The 19189-nt window shown below is 38.0% G+C and overlaps 1 pseudogene; it reads right to left on the bottom strand.

The window, feature by feature from the left end:
• Positions 1-18293: 18293 nt before the first annotated feature.
• On the bottom strand, positions 18294-18746 carry LOC123233352 (annotated as a pseudogene).
• Positions 18747-19189: the final 443 nt, after the last annotated feature.

Raw genomic sequence — 19189 nt, 5'->3', positions numbered from 1 at the left:
CACAGTGGATAGAGTGCCAGGGCTGAAGCCAGGAAGATTCATCTTCCTGAGTTCAAATTTGGCCTCAGACACTTAGCAGCTGTGTGACCTGGGCAAATCACTTAACCCTATTCACTTCAGTTTCTCATCTGTAAAATGATCTAGAGAAGGAAATGGCAAACCACTCTAGTATCTGCCAAGAAAATCCCAAATGGGGTCATGAAGTCAGACATGACTGAACAATAATAAATCAGCCTTTATGTCTATTATAAATAAAATATTAACATATTTTATATGGAAAACATTTATAATATAATTGTTATTATTAGGTATATTTCTAACAAGCTTATGTTCCTTACATTTATTATATTTCCGAGTAATATTAAGAAAGATATAAACAACTGAACTAGAAGATATTACTTTAAAAGTTGATGTTTGGGGATACATAGATATTTGATCTGTAAACTAGTTAGGATAGCCAACCTTTTGGAGATAGTGTGGTATATTGGGAAGAACACTGACTCTGCAATCAGAAGAAATTCTATTCAGAAGAATTGGTGGTTCAAATCCCACCTGTGATGCTTACTCCCTATGCAACCTTGGGCAAGGTGCCTAACCTTCCTGAGCTTCAGTATGGTCATCTGAAAAATGAGATGACCTCTGAGGTTTCTTCTGGCTCTACGTGTATGAGCTTATTATCTTTTGACCCCTAATCAATTCAAAACATCCTTTATTAAGCTTATTATTTTTCTCTTGAAACCTCTTCATCCTTTTGACTTCACTACTTTGATCACACTCTGGGGGTTCACCCAGGATATATTATGGCTCTCCTATGCATCTTCAAGGACCCACTTGAGAAATGCTCATCTGGAATATATTTTGGATGTCCTATAAATTTACGAGTATACAATGGAGAGATTCTGATCCAGGATTAATTTTCTTGTGTATATTGTAGTACAAGGATCTACTGGAAAAAATTAGTATTTTTCCTTTTGTTTCCAGACTGTAATTTGTTTTTTGACATGTTTTGTTTTTATGTCTGGCCATTTGCTTTGAGATAATTTTTGAATGATAGAATGCTTAAATACTGATATCTGGTGAATTACTGTGTCTATTGGAAACTAATATGAACAATATGGAAATTGCATCCCTAGAATTCTGTTGCCTAGCAATGCATCTAGAGCCACACAGAAGACTACTGATTAAAAGAATGCCTCTGAAATCCTTATGAAGTGTAGGTCTAAAGTATAAGATTTGCCTTATAGCCTAGAAACCCTGACTAATCAAGCCCACATGTTTAATCCTTTTTGGGGAGTCCCAAAGAACTTTGGGATTTTCTGATTTCCATTAAGCTATCCTGCTCAATGTAGCATAAGTAAAGTTTGGATCTCCATTTGTAGACAATGTGATGGATTAGGTTAGGGAAATTTTGTGTGCACTTTCTACTGCAAGATCCTATTGGAGAAATTCTTGTTTGGACCTACATTTAGAAGACCCTCGGGTTTTTACAAGGATTTATTGCAGAAATTCATGGATTGCCTATTTGGTGAAAAGATCCATGGAGGAATTTTTATCCAGGGCAGTTGGGTAAAGAGTTTATACTCATAAAACATGGGAGAGTATTAACCTATGCCAACTCAACTAAGTCTTAAAAATAGAATTAAGGGGGCAGCTGAGTAGCTCAGTGGATTGAGAGTCAGGCCTAGAGATGGGAGGTCCTAGATTCAAATCCGGCCTCAGACACTTCCCAGCTGTGTGACCCTGGGCAAGTCACTTGACCCCCATTGCCCACCCTTACTACTCTTCCACCTAGGAGCCAATACACAGAAGTTAAGGGTTTAAAAAAAAAAAAACTTAAAAAAAATAGAATTAAAAGGGGCAGCTAGGTGTCTCAGTGGATAGAGAGGCAGGCCTAGAGATGGGAGGTCCTAGGTTCAAATATGGTCTCAGACCCATCCTAGCTGTGTGACCCTGGGCAAGTCACTTTAACCCCCCATTGCCTAGCCCTTACCGCTCACTCTTTTACCTTGGAACCAATCCACAGTAGCGATTCTAAGATGGAAGGTAAGGGTTTAAAAAAAGAAGAATGAAAATCAGTTTTCCATTTTACAAAGGTCTAGCACTTCACTGTCCTTGAATTCTAACCCCTCGGGTCATGCATATGTTCTTGATCATGCAGCGTCTGTGCTCATTACCGCCACCTTCCCATGGCCTAGCACAGTAATGGAAGTCAGTAAATAGAGGTTGATCTAAATCTGGAATCTAAAGAAAGAATGTGAGACACAAACAAGTAGACAAGTTTTCTGAACCTGCCAAGATAAGAAACTTTTCCAATGAAGGCATTTACTCCTGCCATCTTTATTAACTATCTTCTCTGGACTTCACCCTTTGCATGTGAGTGTGTGTGTGTGCGTGTGTGTGCGTGTGTGTGTGGACACGTGAATAATGGGGATGGCAGATTCCATCTGTGGGCAATTCCATATGTGGGGAATGCTGCCATGTTGGGTAGAGAAACCTGCCTTGGACTGTGGACAAGACCTAATACCTAACAAGAAATCCAGGGCTGCTCGAGTGTCCTAAATGGCTCCCTTTGGCCGCTGCTTCTATCCGCTTGGAATGACACATTTGGACAATTCTTTTGCTCCCAGAGTGGGTGCCAAGCTGAGAGGATCAGCTGGAGGCCAGGAACATATCAGACTTACAAACTTCCACCCCAGAGTGGAGGGATAGTGATGAGACTGGGAGGTTGATTTGCTTTGGGAAATATCACAGTGCCCAAGACAGAGTAGGTGCTTAATAAAATGTTTGTTGATTGACTGAATGTCATACCACGTTTGATGGGTGTAGGCTTGTGTAAAATGTGTCTAGCTGTCTCTCTAGGACATTTTCAGCAGCAATGAAAGCAGGAAGAGGGAGGAAGTAGAGGGACAAGGATGAGAAATTAAATACCCTCCAAAAAGGATGCCAGACAATAGGATGCTGAATGAACAAAGCATCCAATGCCCTAGAAAGCTTTGTTGGGACTCAGATTGAACCCAATGCCTATGCTGTTGTTTAGTCATTTCAGGTGTGTCTGATTCTCTGTGACTCCGTTTGGTCACGAAGACCCCATGATGTGGAGTGATTGGCCATTTTCTTGTCCAGCTCATGTTCTAGATAAGGAAAATAAATTAAATAAATGTTTTGCCCAGTGTCACACAGAGAATAAGTATGTGAGGCTGGATTTGAACTCAGATCTTTATGACTCTAGGACCAGTACTCTATCCACTGCACCACCTAGCCGCCCCTCCATTGCTGATGTGCCTATGCTTTCCCTGTCTCTGGTTCATTAGCCTGTGAAGGATTTCTAGGCTAACCCTTTTCTAGCCAACTTAAAATTCTTGTGCTTGCCCGAATTGAACTTCTTTAGCAAAATACTTTAGCTTTGGTACCAGTTCTCCCTTCCAGCAGTAATCACCTGCTGAGCTTGGTGACTGCAGAAAGACCTGACCTGTGATACCCTGTATTGGGAACTATTTTAAGGCAAAAAACAGAAAACACATCCATTAACATTGAAATACAATGAAGTGTCTAGTAAGTATATCAATCAGTCCAGTGCTGTATATGGGTTCCCAAGGATAAGCTTTAGATTTTTATCTATTCCAGTGAATGTTCTGAGCCCCCAATTCCCTGTGAATTTCTTTTGCATAAAGCTAAAATGATACCAATTGTAGTAATGAAAAGACAATTTGTTTGAGATAGAAATACAGGATAAAATTAAGAAACTGCATTAGTAGCAAATACTCGGAAATCCTAAAATCCCAAAGCAAAACATTTCTCATTCCCCCCCCCACCCCCTAATCCCAGGGAGGAAGTTTGTGAGTCCAGCTGCTATCAGCTTGACACCAGTCTGAGAGAACAATAAATTGCCCCTCAGATGACCACAAAATGTGCTGTATTCATGCCCACAAAGGGTTGCTGCTCACCACCAATCCTCTGAGTCCTGAGGGATCTGTCTCCCCTCCTCCCTTAAAGGTAAGCAAGCACTCTCTCTGAGGACCAGCAGGAGATGACTATGTGGAATCCCAAAGTCTTGGATCACAGCAGAGTTAGAGAACACTTCAATGTGCACAAATCACAGGAAAAGGCAAATGGAGGTAGGTGGGAGTTCCTGAGCTCAGCAGTCATTTGACTTTTCCCCGCTTCTTTCTCTTTCTCCCTAGGCTTCAAAGGCATTTCTTCAAAAACTGGTACCTCAGAGATATCCCTACAGTGTAAGCCCAAGAACATCCTTCTGGGATAGACAGAGTTCCCCTGCTCCTAGAGCTTTATGGGAAAAAGCCAGACTTCTGCAAAGGCTTTCCTTATATCCACACCTAGCTTAACAACGGAAACTTACCTTGGATGACATCTTTTTAATTGGGCAATTTGCTTGCTGAACATTGCCTGGGATCGGAGAAGGGAGCATATGAGGAAAGTTTCTTACCAAATTACAGTTAATTCCTACAAAGCCTATAGACCAAAGGAAAAGAAGAGAGAAAGAATTGAGCAGGAAGAAACTGGCATTTTAGAACCATAAAGTCATTGGATTTTTATCTGGAAAGACCTTTAAACAATCATTTAGTCAAACATCTTCATTGTTATTGACAAAAATGAGGAACAGAAAAGTGATTTGGCCCAAATTAGTAGCTAGGTAATGGTAGTCAGAATTAGAATTTAGGCTTTTTGTCCCTACACTTGGAGATTCATCCATTCTAATTCTAATTCAGATTGAAGATAGTCTTTTTTTTTTTTTTAATTAAACCTTCCCTTCCATCTAGGAGTCAATACTTTGTATTGGCTCCAAGGCAGAAGAGTGGTAAAAGGCTAGACAATGGGGGTCAAGTGACTTGCCCAGGGTCACACAGCTGGGAAGTGTCTGAGGCCAGATTTGAACCTAGGACCTACCATCTCTAGGCCTGGCTCTCAATCCACTGAGCTACCCAGCTGCTCCTGAAGATAGTCTTAAAGGAACCAAAGAGAAGTCTTCTGGACTTCTCAGACATTGCCTGTTGTTCATAATCTAAAAGATCCTCAGGAAAGTATGTCAGTTCTAGGATTCCTATGAGTATACAAACTCATTCTAGAACATCCTAGATCTCCTTAACTGAAACCCTTCTCCAGGGATCACCTAACATCAATTCCATAATATAGAGAAAAGGAACAACAGGTGGTCTTGAAGGCCACTGTTTTGTCCCTAGGCTAAGAAAACTTGGCTAATTGTTATAATTGTGTGGCTGATTTAATCTCAGGAAAATAGGGATGGCAGTAGTGTGGGGGAGGGAAGGAGTGAAGATAGAGAAGAGAGTGATAAGCAGAGAAATGATCACACCTCAAGTACCCTCCTCATCCATGTTGGGAGGACATTGGAATGGTCTGGGAAGGATTCAGCTTTGCCCCTGTCCATCCATGAGAAAGGGGCAGAAAAGACTCTACCATCTACTACAACACTCATCAGCAAAGAGATGGTGGTAACCCTGAAGACAAAAATTCCATTTAAATCAGTCAGTAAATAGTATTAAGCATCATCTATAAACTTGTGCTATGCTAAGCATTGGAAAGTATATAAAGGAAGGTATAAAACAATCCCTATCCTCAAGGAGTTTACAATCTAAGGAAGGCAACACATTTTAAGTGAAGCCAGATTGTAAAAGGCTGAGAAAGAAAAGAGTAAGCAAAGTTGGGGCAATAAGTAGAAATGCTTTTTTCTAGAAGTTTGGCTGGAAAAGGACAGCTAGAGGGGATGGTAGAGCCTATTGAAGGTTGTTTAAGGATGAGTGTAGTTTTGAACATGTTTGAAGGCAAAGGGGAAGGGACTTGTAGGGACAGGTTGGACAAGTTGGAAATAATTTGAGGAAGAAATCAGGGGAAGATGGAAGGTGATGGGATCAAGAGTACATTTGGAAGAATTAATGATAATAATAGTAGTCATCATTTACAGAGTATCTCCTATGTGCCAGATACTGTACTAAGTATTTTTTATTGTTGTTTTTACCAATATTATCTCACAACAACCTTTCAAGGTAGGTGCTATTATCACTCCCATTTTACAGTTAAGGAAACTGAGGCAAACAGGTCAAATGGTTTGTGACACAGCTAATAAGTGTCTGTAGACAGGTTAGAACTCTTCCTGATCTTCAGGTCTTCCTCATTCCACACCCAGTTCTCTATCCACTGTATCTCATAGCAGCCTACTTAATTTCTTAGGGAGCCTTCTAGCAGCCTCAGACTCAGGCTGCCAATCCTTGACCTCTGCACACCTGAGACTTATCAGAAGCCTGGTGAGACTTAAACCTGAGCCAATTCATGATCTAAGTGACCCACCTCAGACCTGTGTCACTCCAGGTCTTCCCGTCAATTCTAGAGGCTGTTCCTAGATGAGATCCATCCCAAATTACGGTTCCTGTCTCCTCAGATTCTTTAAGCTTATATCTTATGTACCTGCCTACTTTGAGTGACCTCACAGGTCAAAATATTACTGTCTGCCACAAAGATGGACATTAAAGAAGGTCCTTGAATACTTTAATCATCTGTCCCCTTCAACCAACTTCTCTCTCTTGTCTTTCCTTAATAGAATACTCTGCCCATCCCAGCGATTCTGAACCTTAGCTATCACTGTACAAAACTCATTCCCAACCCCCTACTATTCTCTTCCTTACATTTCTCTCAACCCTACTCTTCGAATGTCCCTCCACAGATCCATCCACTCCTTGTAGTGAAATGCCTGTTCCATAGGCAACAGACTTACTTTCACTTTAAACCTTTTCCTCCTTCCCTCACTCCATCTTCCAGCTCTGAGACTTAGCTTCCTCCTGATAATAACATCCCTAGATGCTGTTTCTAGTATCTTTTACACTCATCTCTCAATAGAGGCTTTTAAAATCTTTTAATACTTCTTTAACCCTCCTCTATCTCCACTTTCCCAGTTGATGACCTTGTCAAATGCTTCACTCAAAAAAAACCTGAAGTCATTTGATGAGAACTCCCTTTTCTCCCTTCTTCATCTCACATCACTCAGCTATCCAACTAACTACTCTTTTATCCTTGTCTCAATGACGTGGCCTTTCTCCTTGCCAAGACAAACTCCTCTACATGTACTCTTCCCATCCCATCCTGTTCCCTCTAGAAGATTGCCCCCTCTATCATCCATACTCTTATTACTCTTTAATGTCTTCCTATCTACTGACTGCTTCTCTATTGCCTACAAGTTCCCCAGGTTTCCTGCAGACTCCAAAAACCATTATTTGATCCAGTTATTTCCCATTAGCTGGCTATCATCCTGTTATCCCTCCTCCCTTACATATATAAGTGCCTCTAAAAAGTCATCTACAATCAATGCCTCAAGTTCCTATTCTCACTCTCTTTTTTCAATCAAAAAACATTTATTTAGGACTAACTATGTGCCAGGCATTGTGCTAAGTGCCAGAGATACAAAACAAGGCAAAAGATAGTCCCTGCCTTCAAGGAGCTTGTGATCTAATCCTCTGTAGTAACAAATTCAACATTCAACTGGATTTATTCAACTGAAATTCTCTCTCCAAAGTTACCTGTGATCTCTTAATTACCAAATCTAATCTTAATTGCCAATCCAATTGAGTCTTTTCTAAGTCTTCATCCTTCTTGACTGACCTCTGTTGCTCATGTCACTGTTGGATACTTACTTCTCTCTAGATTTTCTTGACATTACTTTCTTCTGGTTCTCCTCCTACTTGTCTGACCATTCCTTCCCAATCTCCTTTGCAAAATCTTCTTCTAGGCTGAACCCATTAATTATGAATGCCCTCCATGGCTCTGTCTGTGATGCTCTTTTCTTCTTCAGCTCTACTCTCTGATTACTGATCTCATTAACTTCCAAGGATTCAATTATCATTTAAATACAGATGATTCTCATATCTATTTTTCCAGATTTAACGTTTTCTTCCAACTTCTAGTCTCAAGTCATCAACTGTCTTTTCAGCCTTTTCAACTGGATGTCTTGCAGACATCTAAAACTTAACATGTTCAAAACAATTTTTTCAGAACAGAATCTTTTCCTAAAATGCTTCCTTCTCATCTTCTTTATTACTATCAGGAACATACCACCTCCTCCCAAACATCCAGGCTTAAGAACCTCCATTTCATCTTCCACTACTCACTCACACAATATTTAATTTGTTGCCTAGCCTTGTTTATACCTTCAATATCTCTAATATATGTTTCCTCCTTTCCACTCAGCCCATATTGGTGCAAAACTTTGTCACCTCAAACCTTCTAGATGTTCTCTTTGAACCAAGTCTCTTCCACAATCCAATCCATCCTCCACTCAGCTGCCATAGGGATTTTTTAAAAGTATAGATCTGACCATATCACCCTTCCCTCCTTACTCAGTAAACTTCTTTTACTTCTAGGATCAAATATAAAATTCTTTCTTTGACTTTTAAAGCCCTGATCAGCCTAGTCCTTTCCTACCTTTTCAGGCTCCTTATATTTCCTTTCCTTTGACTATTCTATGATTCAGTGACACCGGAATACTTGCTGTGTATTTCTCAAGACATCACATCACCCAATCCTATGCCTTTTTACAAGCTGTCTCTTACCACTGAAATGCTCTTCTTTCTCACCTCTACCTTCTGGTTTCCTTCAAGACTCAACTTAAATCCCACTTTCTACCAGAGGCTTTTCCTGATGTCTCTCACACCTCTAGTTCCTTCCCTCTGAGATGAACCCCCTATCTGTACTGTAAATATCTTGCTTAAAAACAATATTGTTTGCTTGTTAGAAAATGAACTCTTTGAAAGCAGTGGCCACATTTTTGCCTTTCCCAACACTTAACACAGTGCCTGGTATATAGTAAATGCTTAATAAATATTTGTTAACTTGACCATTTTGTTGACCTTAATAATAATAGTAATATACAGCATTTACCTAATGCCCATAATGTGCTAAAATCATGCTAAATAAACACCTGATCCTCACAATAACCATGGGAAATAGGTGCTATTATCCCCACTTTACAGATGAAGAAATGAAAGTTAAGTGACTTGTCCAAGGTTGCATAGTAAGTATATGAGGCTGAATTGAAACTCAGTCCTTCCTTTGAGGACTCCAGGCCCCACTCTTTATCTACTGTACCACCTTGCTGTCTTTTCCTAAGTCAAGAGAAGGGCTGCCTCTTTATCAGAGACTTTAGAAAAGGAGGAGAAAGTAAAGTATGTCATCAGGTTTTGAGGTAGAGAAAAAGAGAAAATATATATTTGCCTCTTCTATAACATAATCATCAAAATTCCCAACATTTACTGTGTGGGAATCAGCATTGAGACCCAGAACCTGAAAATTCTGTGGGGGACTTACATAGGCAATCATTTAAGGATTTACAGAACCTTAGCAACTGCTGCAAAACATGAATTCTTCAGGATGGGATCTGGAGCCTTCCTATACCATCTGTCAAGAAAACTTAGGAGCATCTCCCTAACGGTGGTTCCCAGGTAGTTTGTAACAATAGGTGAAGTCTTTAAGGGATTTTCTGATTACTGTTGGCCAAGTCATTAAGTCAGCTTTCCCAGCCTTCAAATTAGTCTCTCTAAATAGATAACTTCTAGGTGGTAAAAATCCAGAGTATGATACCTCATTTTGTCCTGAATTGGCTGTGTATATGTGATCTACATACATGATATCTTAATGTGAGAGATTCATTACTTTGCATCTTTTGCACATGATTTTGGAATGCATACAAAGGCACCAGACAAATGGTTGGTGACCCCAAGTTTATTTTTTCAGCTGGCTGTTCAAGGTCTAGTCCAGTTGCAATAGAGGGGAACATGAATACCCTGCCAGGTCTTAACTTTATTGAACATTTTAGCCTTTCATCATTTAAAACAAGAAATATCCAAAGTAAATACCTCAAATATTAATCTGTTTTTAAAGAAACAAAAATGGAAAAGTAATCTTTTGTTTCAAAAACAATACAATTCATATTAATGTAATTTTTATTTTATTTTATTTTGGGGGGACTGAAGATGCTTTAAAAATGTTCTGTTTTTATAAACCATAACCTACACCTACCTATCCTGTCTTGAATGTGTCATATCTGTCAAATGGCTTCAGTTAAACAAGGATTAATGACCACACACCTTTACCACTCTTCTGCCTTGGAACCAATACATAGCATTGACTCTAAGGTGGAAGGTATTTTTTAAAAAAGGGGAAAAAAGAAAGAGAAGTCAAGACACAAAATCAGGACAAGAAATATGTCACATGAAGAGATTCATAGCAAAGAAAGTAGAATCTGAATGACAATTTATGCATACTACAAAAATACAAATAATAATATAAAACTGAGAAAATGCAAAAAATAAAGAGGTAATAACCGAGGAGTCACAGAAAGAATATTCTAATTCTTTGTTGAAGTTAACATACATAATTTTAAACAAATTATAAATAATAACGTTGGAATGAATCCAGGGCCCTCCTAAGGCTCTGGGCACTTATAGAACCAGGTGTGATTCGGGGGTCTGACCCCAAAGAGTCCATTATTTTTCATTGGCTCATTGACTCCTCCCCTAAGTAAAACTCAAAATTGGAATAAAGCTGAAGTATGACTTGGGCCTAAATTTCTAAGTAGCTAATAAGGTACTTCTTCCCACATATGTTCATTTTTTAGACATGTCCAACTCTTCATGACCCTTTTTGGAGTTTTCTTGACAAAAATACCAGAGTGGTTTGCCACTTCTTTCTTCAGCTCATTTTATAGATGCCCAGGGTCGTAGTGCTAGTAAGTGTCTGAAGGTAGATTTGAAATCAGGAGGAGGAGTCTTCCTGTCTCCAGGCACAGCACTCTATCTTAGTTGCTCTCCCATATAGGTACTTAATATTAAATATAATTATCAGGTATAGGGCAGCCTTTATTTCTTCCGTCACAGAAAATGTATAAGATAGAAAGAATTCCTGGAGCCCATGAACATCACAGTAACATAAAACATTTAAGAAACCCATTAGATTTCCCCAGACTACTCCCAAGCAAAAGATAATTTGGGGCTAATTGATAAATACTTCTGAGTCAGGAGAACCTGGGTTCAAATCTAGCCTCAGATACCTCCTAGTTATGTGACTTTGGGCAAGCTGTTTAACCTTGTTTGCTTAGCCCTTTCTTTTAGAGTTGTTACTAAGATAGAAAATAAGGGTTTAAAAACAAATAAATAAATACTCCCTATTCTCCTTCCACTTACACTAATTTAACTACTTGGGAAATTATCATAAAGGGTTTTCGTGGTCCAGATTGTCATTGAGTCACTGTGGAAATTCTCTTCTTCTCCTTCTGGAGGGCTGGTTCCCAACTCATTTCAGTCATTTAATCTCTTGGGAACTCAAATTCAGGATTACTTATGGAAACAACTCCCAAGAATGGGAAATATCCATTCTTAGAATTACTCTTTTCTGGTCTATGAGTTGGAGGTCCAAGAACTACCTACTCAGACTCATCTCAGCAAGCAAAGACTGCTCACAAAGTATTTCTTTTGCAAGTCATCATTTTCTGCTCCTAGGGGGAAAAGGGGAAAAATACCCTCTCAGTCTTAATGAATTCTGCTTTAAATATCCAAGGGAGAGAAAATACAGGAAAATAAAAAGAAGCAAGATGACTGTAGTAAAGTCCATAACCTACAATTTCACCAAGTTAATTGAAGGAAATTCACAAAATTGATGAGGGACTCCTCTGATCAAGCCCCTTTAAAAAGGTTTTTGTGTGTGATCAGTTTTAATTTGTATTTGTTGATTGTTCCTAAGTTTAGAAAATAAATAAATTCCAGACTGTTACAAGCATTATGTTAAAGAAGCCTTTTAATAATAATTTGATATGTGTTGGCTACGTATGTGTTCTGAACAAATGATTCAGGCTTAGGATTGAAATGAAATTAAATATTCACAGACCATCTAACATTTAACAAAAAGAAATTTACTTAATAATATGGAAAGGATAATTATCAAGGATACAGCAATGATTCAGTTGAGTCTAGTTCTCTTTTCTCCACATTTGCCATGGTGGTGCATCTGGCTGTTAGGGTTTACCAAGCTCCCAATTCTTTGTGTTTTTATACTTGGGAAACTAGGAAGCTAGTTTCAACAATCTCAACTTTTGTCTGGGCCAATTAATTTGAACCTTAATCTGGACCAATTAAGTTTCAATGACAGTTTCATTGTCATTTGGGGTGAAACAAGTCTAGCCTTTTGGGGGGAGCCAGGGAATAAACGTCACTCCTGCCACATCATGCTTCATTGTGTTTTTTTCTTAAAGGCATAACTATCAGAAACATGAATCTGTATAATTTCACCCTAAATTAATAATAACAGTAATGCCGGTGTTCATCTACAGAAAATTCTATTTGCTAAATTTTACATCGTTTCTAGTAGTGGTCCAGGACATGGAGTGATCCTTCCATATCTGTTTGTGACTAATGGTATATATTTTTGGCACAGTTATAAGAGGTTATAGTGTACAGTCTGTATGTGAATCAGTGTGAAGCTACTTACTGTTTCATGTAGGATTCCATATAGGATTCAAACTCACAAATTTGAGGCAGTATGCTGTGGGCCATGAAACTAATCAGCCATAAACAAACTTCAAATGAATGGGAAAAAATACATTCGTCACATCCAAAGGGGATAACTTATGAGTTATCAGTATGTAAATAACCAAAGTATTTTGTTTTCATTTTACTAATATATTCATTCATTAGCACTGCTGAAAGCTTTCTGGGAAATATAAACTATGCCTCACAGTAGCCCTGGGACCAAGAGTTTTTTAAACAGTCTGATATGTTGAAGGACCAAGAGTTTAAGGGGCTTGGTTGAAAAAACTTCAGTAAATCAGTGCAGAAGTCCTGGCCCCAATTCCTGTCAATAAGTCTTGCTCCTTTTATGACATGGCATTTTCTTACTTATATGGTTTTACAACATCATATAGCTAGAGCAAAAGATAATGGATGAACAGTTCTATTAATTCAAGTCTTGTTGAGGAAAAACACTAGTTCCTTTTCCCCAACTCCAGTGGATTAATGAGAAAACATGGACAAGAATCCCAGAATTCCACAGGATCTTCGATGATTCTGTACAAGCAGAGGAAGTACCATAGTGACAAATAAGATCAGATTCACTGAAGTGTCAATGCATTAAATATCACAATATGTAGTTTTATTGGTTGGAATATTTTTTCATCCTATTACCATGACCCATGCCAAGAAAAATAAAGAATATATCCCAGTTCTAATGCTTACTATTTATGTGTCTTTTGGTAAAATATTTAACATTTCTGGGTCATAAGACTAGTTTTAGAGATGCCTGTTAGCTCTAGAAATATGATCCCATGATCTTTGACCTTTTCATCCATTATTTTTTCTACCTCAACATAACCAAACCTGACTCTACTCTATAGATACCATATCCCTTGAAATCTTGTCTACTGAAAGCCACACCTTGCCCCATTTACTTCATTCAAAGGGCCAGAAGGCATTGTCCTTGTTTTCTTTTTTCTTTTTCTTTATTTTTTTTAAAACCCTTACCTTCCGTCTTGGAGTCAATACTCTATATTGGCTCCAAGGCAGAAGAGTGGTAAGGGTGGGCAATGGGGGTCAAGTGACTTGCCCAGGGTCACACAGCTGGGAAGTGTCTGAGGCCAGATTTGAACCTAGGACCTCCCATCTCTAGGCCTGGCTCTCAATCCACTGAGCTACCCAGCTGCCCTCTTCCTTGTTTTCTAATGCTGTTTCCATACCATTTCTTTACTACCATTCTGTCATGACTGTTTTTCTAATAAAGTCTGTGCAATAGTGATAATACATATATAACCCAGTTTGAATTGCTTGTCAGCCCCTGGTTGAGGGGAGAGAAGAAGGGAGAGAGACAACCTGGATCATAAAACTTCAGAAAACTTATGTAAAAATTTATTATTAAAATTAAAAAATAAAATAAAATAAAGTCTATGCAATATACTCTTGCTACCATTTCCCCCATTATCATCTAGTAATGTCCAAGTCATTCTTCCAATTTTTTCAGTGACTTTTCAGGACTTTAGTACTTGGCTCATAGTTTTATTCTCCTCTCTGTTTCCAACCATCAACTTTAGAGACTTCAATATTCATGTTGACAATTGATCTAACAATCTGATCACATAATTTCTCAACCTTCCAGGGACTTCCTTTTTTTTTTAACTCATTTTAGATGGTAAGGGGGGTGGATCAGAGAATTGCTCAGAAGGAGATGACAGGGATCCCTTTGCTGGTTCTGAGTACAAGACTCTTTTTTCATTGCTCATATACCAATCCAGGAAACAGTCCTGGGGCGCACTCTCAAGGGGAAAGAGGAGCTCTAGTACCCACCAGCACTTGTGGCCATAGGAGAGCAAGGGACCTTGGTCATAGTTCCAAAGGAGAAAAGAGTGCTTGCAATTACCCCTAGACCAGAGCACAGCCAGGAGAGTATTAAACACATTTCTTATATCATACCACCTTGGAAGAACTGAAAACAGATAGATAGTCCTCAGTGCCAGCTCTGAAGGCAGGTGCACCAAGAACCTCAAAAATCCACTGAAGAGAAGAGCTTCTTAAAAGGCAGAATTGGCCAACAGGAAATAGAGATACAAAAATGGACTGAAGAGAACTTCTTAAAAGACAGAATTGGAACAAATAGTATACAAATTTACAGAGGGGAAAAACACCATAAACAACTCTTTATAAAGTAGAATTTGCCAAACAGAAAAGGAGGTCTAAAGCTCACTCAAGAAAATCATGTCTTAAAAATTAGAATGACTCATAGATGTCTCATGAAATCAAACAAGGTGAGAATAATAGAAGAAAATGAATGAGAAAATAGAAGAAAATATGAAATATCTCATTGGAAAAACAACTGATTTAGAAAATAAATCCAGGAGAGAAAAATCTAAGAATTTCTGGTTTACCTGAAAGTCATGATCAAAAAAAATGTTTCCACATTATCTTTCAAGAAATCATGAAGGAAAACTGCCCTGATATTCTAGAATCAGAGGACAAAATAGAAATTGAAAGAATGAGATCCCAATAAAGATAACTACCAGAAATTTTATAGCCAAATTCCAGAACTCCCAGGTCAAGGAGAAAATATTGCAAGCAGCCAAAAACAAAAATTCAAATATCATAGAGCCACAGTCAAGATAACATAAGACTTAGCAACTCTACATTAGAGGATAAGATTACCTGATATTCCCAAGTTCAAAAGAGCTAGGTCTTCAACCAAGAATCACTTACCCAGCTAACCTCAACACAATCCTTCGGGGGAAAAAAATGGGTAATCAATGAAAAAGAGGACTTTCCAATATTCCTGATGAAAAGACCAGAGATGAATGGAAAATTTGACTTTCAAAAACAAGACTCAAGAGAAGCATAAAAAGGTAAACAAGAAAAAGAAATCAAGATATTCAATAAGGTTAAATTGTGTACTTCCCTAAATGGGGAGATGATTGTTGCAACACCAAAGAACTTTGTCATTATTAAGGCAATTAGCAGAAGTAAACATAGATAGAAGGTGAGGGTGTGATTTGAATATGATGACATGATAGGAAAAAAATAAAATTAAGACATAAAAAAGAGGAATGCAGTGGGAGGAGGAGGAAGGGAGAAATAGAATAGGATAGCTTATCTTTCATAAGAGGCATGAAAAAAATTTTACAATGGAGGGGAAAATGGGAGAGGTGGAGAGGAGAGGATGTGAACTTTACTCTCATTGGAATTGGCTCAAAGAGGGAAGAACATACACAATAAAAAATTGGCACAAAGAGGGAAGAACATACACAATTGGGTACAGAAAACTAACCTTACGGGATAGTTGGAGAAGAAGGAGATTAGAGAATGGGAATGGGGTTGATAGAAAAGAAGGCACATTGGGAGATGTGGTGGCAGAACTAAATGGGGGGACAATACAATGAAGAGTAAAACACAGTAATCAAATGATGCAAAATTATTTTAAAAGTCTCTCTGATAAAGGCCTTATTTCTCAAATACAGAGGGAAATGAGTCAAATGTATAAGAATATGTCATTCCCCATTTGATAAATAGTCAAAGGACATGAATAGGCAGTTCTCAGACAAAGTAATTAAAGTTCTCTATGGTCATGCAAAAAAAAAGTTCTAAATCACTATTAATTAGAGAAATGTAAACAATTCTGAGGTACTGTCCCACATCCATCAGATGGGCTATTATGAAAAAAAAAAGATGGGCTATTATGATAGAAAATGAAAATGACAACACTTGGAGGGGATATGGGAAAATTGAAACACTAATGCATTGTTAAGGGAGTTGTGAAATGACTCATTCTGGAGAGCAATTTGGAGCTATGCCCAAAAAGCTATAAAATAGTACATACCCTTTGACCCAGCAATACTATTATTAGGTTTGTAAACCAAAGAGATAAAAAACAAAAAAAGGAAGGACCCATATGTACAAAAATATTTAAAGCAATTCTTTTTGTTTGGCCAAAGAATTGGAAAGTGAGGGGATACCTATCAATTGGGGAATAGCTTAGAAAGTTAAAGTATATGATTGTAACAGAATATTATTGTGCTATAAGAAATGACTAGCAGGAGGAGCTCAGAAAAACCTGAAAAGACATGAACTGAAGTAGAGTGAAATAAACAGAACCAGGAGAACATTGTACATAATGATATGAATACAATACAATGAACAACTGTGGAAAAACCTAGCTATTCTCAGCAATACAACGATCCAAAACAATCCCAAAGGACTCATGATAAAAAAATGTTATCTGCTTCTGGAGAAAAAGAATTGTTAAAGTCTGAATCCAAGCCAAAGAAAACTTTTTTCGCTTTCTTAATATTTTTATTCAAGTTTCCTTTAACAAAAGGATTAATATGAGAAAAATTTTTTACACATTAAAATATGTATGATTGCTTGCCCTCTCAATGGGGAGAGGAGAAAGGTGGGAGAGTGGTAAAGGAGGGAATGAGAGAATTCAAGACTCAATATTCTTTGAAAAATGTTAGACATTGTTTTTACATATAATTGGGAGGGAAATAAAATAAAATTATAGAAATCTATATTTTTTATTTTTTCCCATGGTACCTTCTTCCTTTCCTCCTCCCAGAGTTGACAAACAATTCCACTAGATTATACATGTATTATTACTCAAAACCTATTTCCATATTATTCATTTTGGTAATAGAGCAATCTTTTAAAATCAAAACCCCAAATCATACAGAAATCGAACTCATTTTAGTCACATAAGCTACATGTCTCTGCAGTGCTTGCTACAGTGCCTAGAAGATAATCCTTAATAAATGTTCTATTTATTATATCCACCTATCTCTCTTTGACCTTTCTAGCTGATCTAACATTCTCTCTCTTCAATGCTAAACTTCCTGAAAAAAAAAATTTATCTATGAATCATTGCCTTACTCCTCAATCTATTCAATCTCTTCATTTATTCAATCTTTCAACTACTATCATACTATTAAAACTATTCTCTTTCAAGACATTAATGATCTCCTAAATACTGCATTCAGTTTTTCAAAGTTCCTCTTGACCCCTTTTCACTTTTTAATACTAACTACCCCTTCCTACTAAACAGATGTTCTCTCTTCCTTGTAAGACCACACATTTCTAATTGCCTTCCAACTCTTGATATCTTTTTCTGGCTCCTCATCCTTTCCCCAGCCCCTTAATATCATTGCCCCCATTGGTCTGCCCTAGATCTCCTTCTGTTCTCCCTTGGCATCCTGGAATTAAGCAGCAGAGAAATTGCTGAGAATAGTAACAAGAATAGTATTTCTACCAAAAAAAGGCCAAACAGCTACTTATTGGATACATTCTAGATAAAAGCTTTTGAGGGGTATGAGTTAACCTAAACAGCCACAGAGATCCTTTACAATGCTGAACTTCTGAGATTCATTAAATATAACAAACTATGTCTGTACATACATGTAGAAATCAAAGGGGTTAGTTGAGGTGATTATTTAGGTAATTTGTACAAAATAAGTTCTTTTGCTAAAAGTGTTCTGAGCAAAACCTGTTTTAAATTCTAAATCAACCAGCTTACTTCATTGCCTTATGGAGAATTAAATGTGGAATGAATCAATCAATAATCATTTATTAAACACTCATTATGCCCCTGGCATTGTGCTATGCATTAGAGATAAAAAAGAAAAATAAAATTATCTCTGGCCTTAAGAAGCATGCATTCTAAGCAAAGACTGTTGCATAGGCTATCAAATCCTAGTCCCTTCTATCCAACACCACAAAGGCTAATTCTTATAAGGTGGGAAGAAGGGGATTTCCCAATCATACATGTTAAAAAATTCCCCCAGACAATCCAGCAGCTCTGTTCTTCCCATGGATGGTTTCATCACTGTGGGACACATAGAGAAAAGAATGTCCCCTCATGGTTGTCCTTATAAGTTTGGCTCATGGTAGCACTAGTAGGAGGGATAGTGTTGTTGACAAAGAAGAACAGGGGGACTTCCAGGTGAAGGTGAATCCATTTCTAAATTAAGAAGTAGAACTGACTGACTCTAAGGTCAGAGAGGACCAGGTAGGTACTTCCTTTTGTCCCCGTTAGGAAGTTTGGCTTTAGATGACTTCTTTGCAACTACAGGAACTCTCTTGGGTTATTTCTTCCAAATCTTCTCCCCTTCTTTTTATCCAGCACTTGAAAGGATAATTTCCCTTATACTGAAATTTTGTGTTACTTGAAAGGATAATTCCCCTTAATACTGAAATTTTGTGTTGCTCCATTTCCCCCAGTGGGGCCTGACTCCAGTGGAGCAGATTGATTCTGAGTCTGGCTTCCCCAGTCAGAACCCAGCAAGAGATAGGAAGAGACTTGGTTTGCCAATCACTTCTGCCTGCAACCTCTGCCCCACCAGCCCACTGAGAGCTCTCAGAACTGAGGGTCTCCCTACTACCAAAGGATTACTTTATAGCACTAGAAAAAAATAATAATGAAATTCATATGATGACCAAAAAGTTCAAGAATCTCAAGGGAAATAATGAAAAGAAGTGAGAATGAAAGGTGGGAGCAGCATTTCAGATTTCAAGCTACATACTGATTCTTTTTTTTTTTAAATAATTTTTTATTTTTAGAAAAAATTTCCCTGGTTACATAAGTCATGTTTTTACTTTACCCTTCACCCCCTTCACTCCCCCCCCCATCCCCTGACTCACCCCCTTTCCCACCC

Source organism: Gracilinanus agilis, chromosome 2 (assembly GCF_016433145.1).
Source record: "Gracilinanus agilis isolate LMUSP501 chromosome 2, AgileGrace, whole genome shotgun sequence".
Taxonomy (NCBI): Eukaryota; Metazoa; Chordata; class Mammalia; order Didelphimorphia; family Didelphidae; genus Gracilinanus; species Gracilinanus agilis.
Note: the sequence above shows the minus strand (reverse complement) of the source record. Positions and strands in the feature narration are given on the sequence as shown.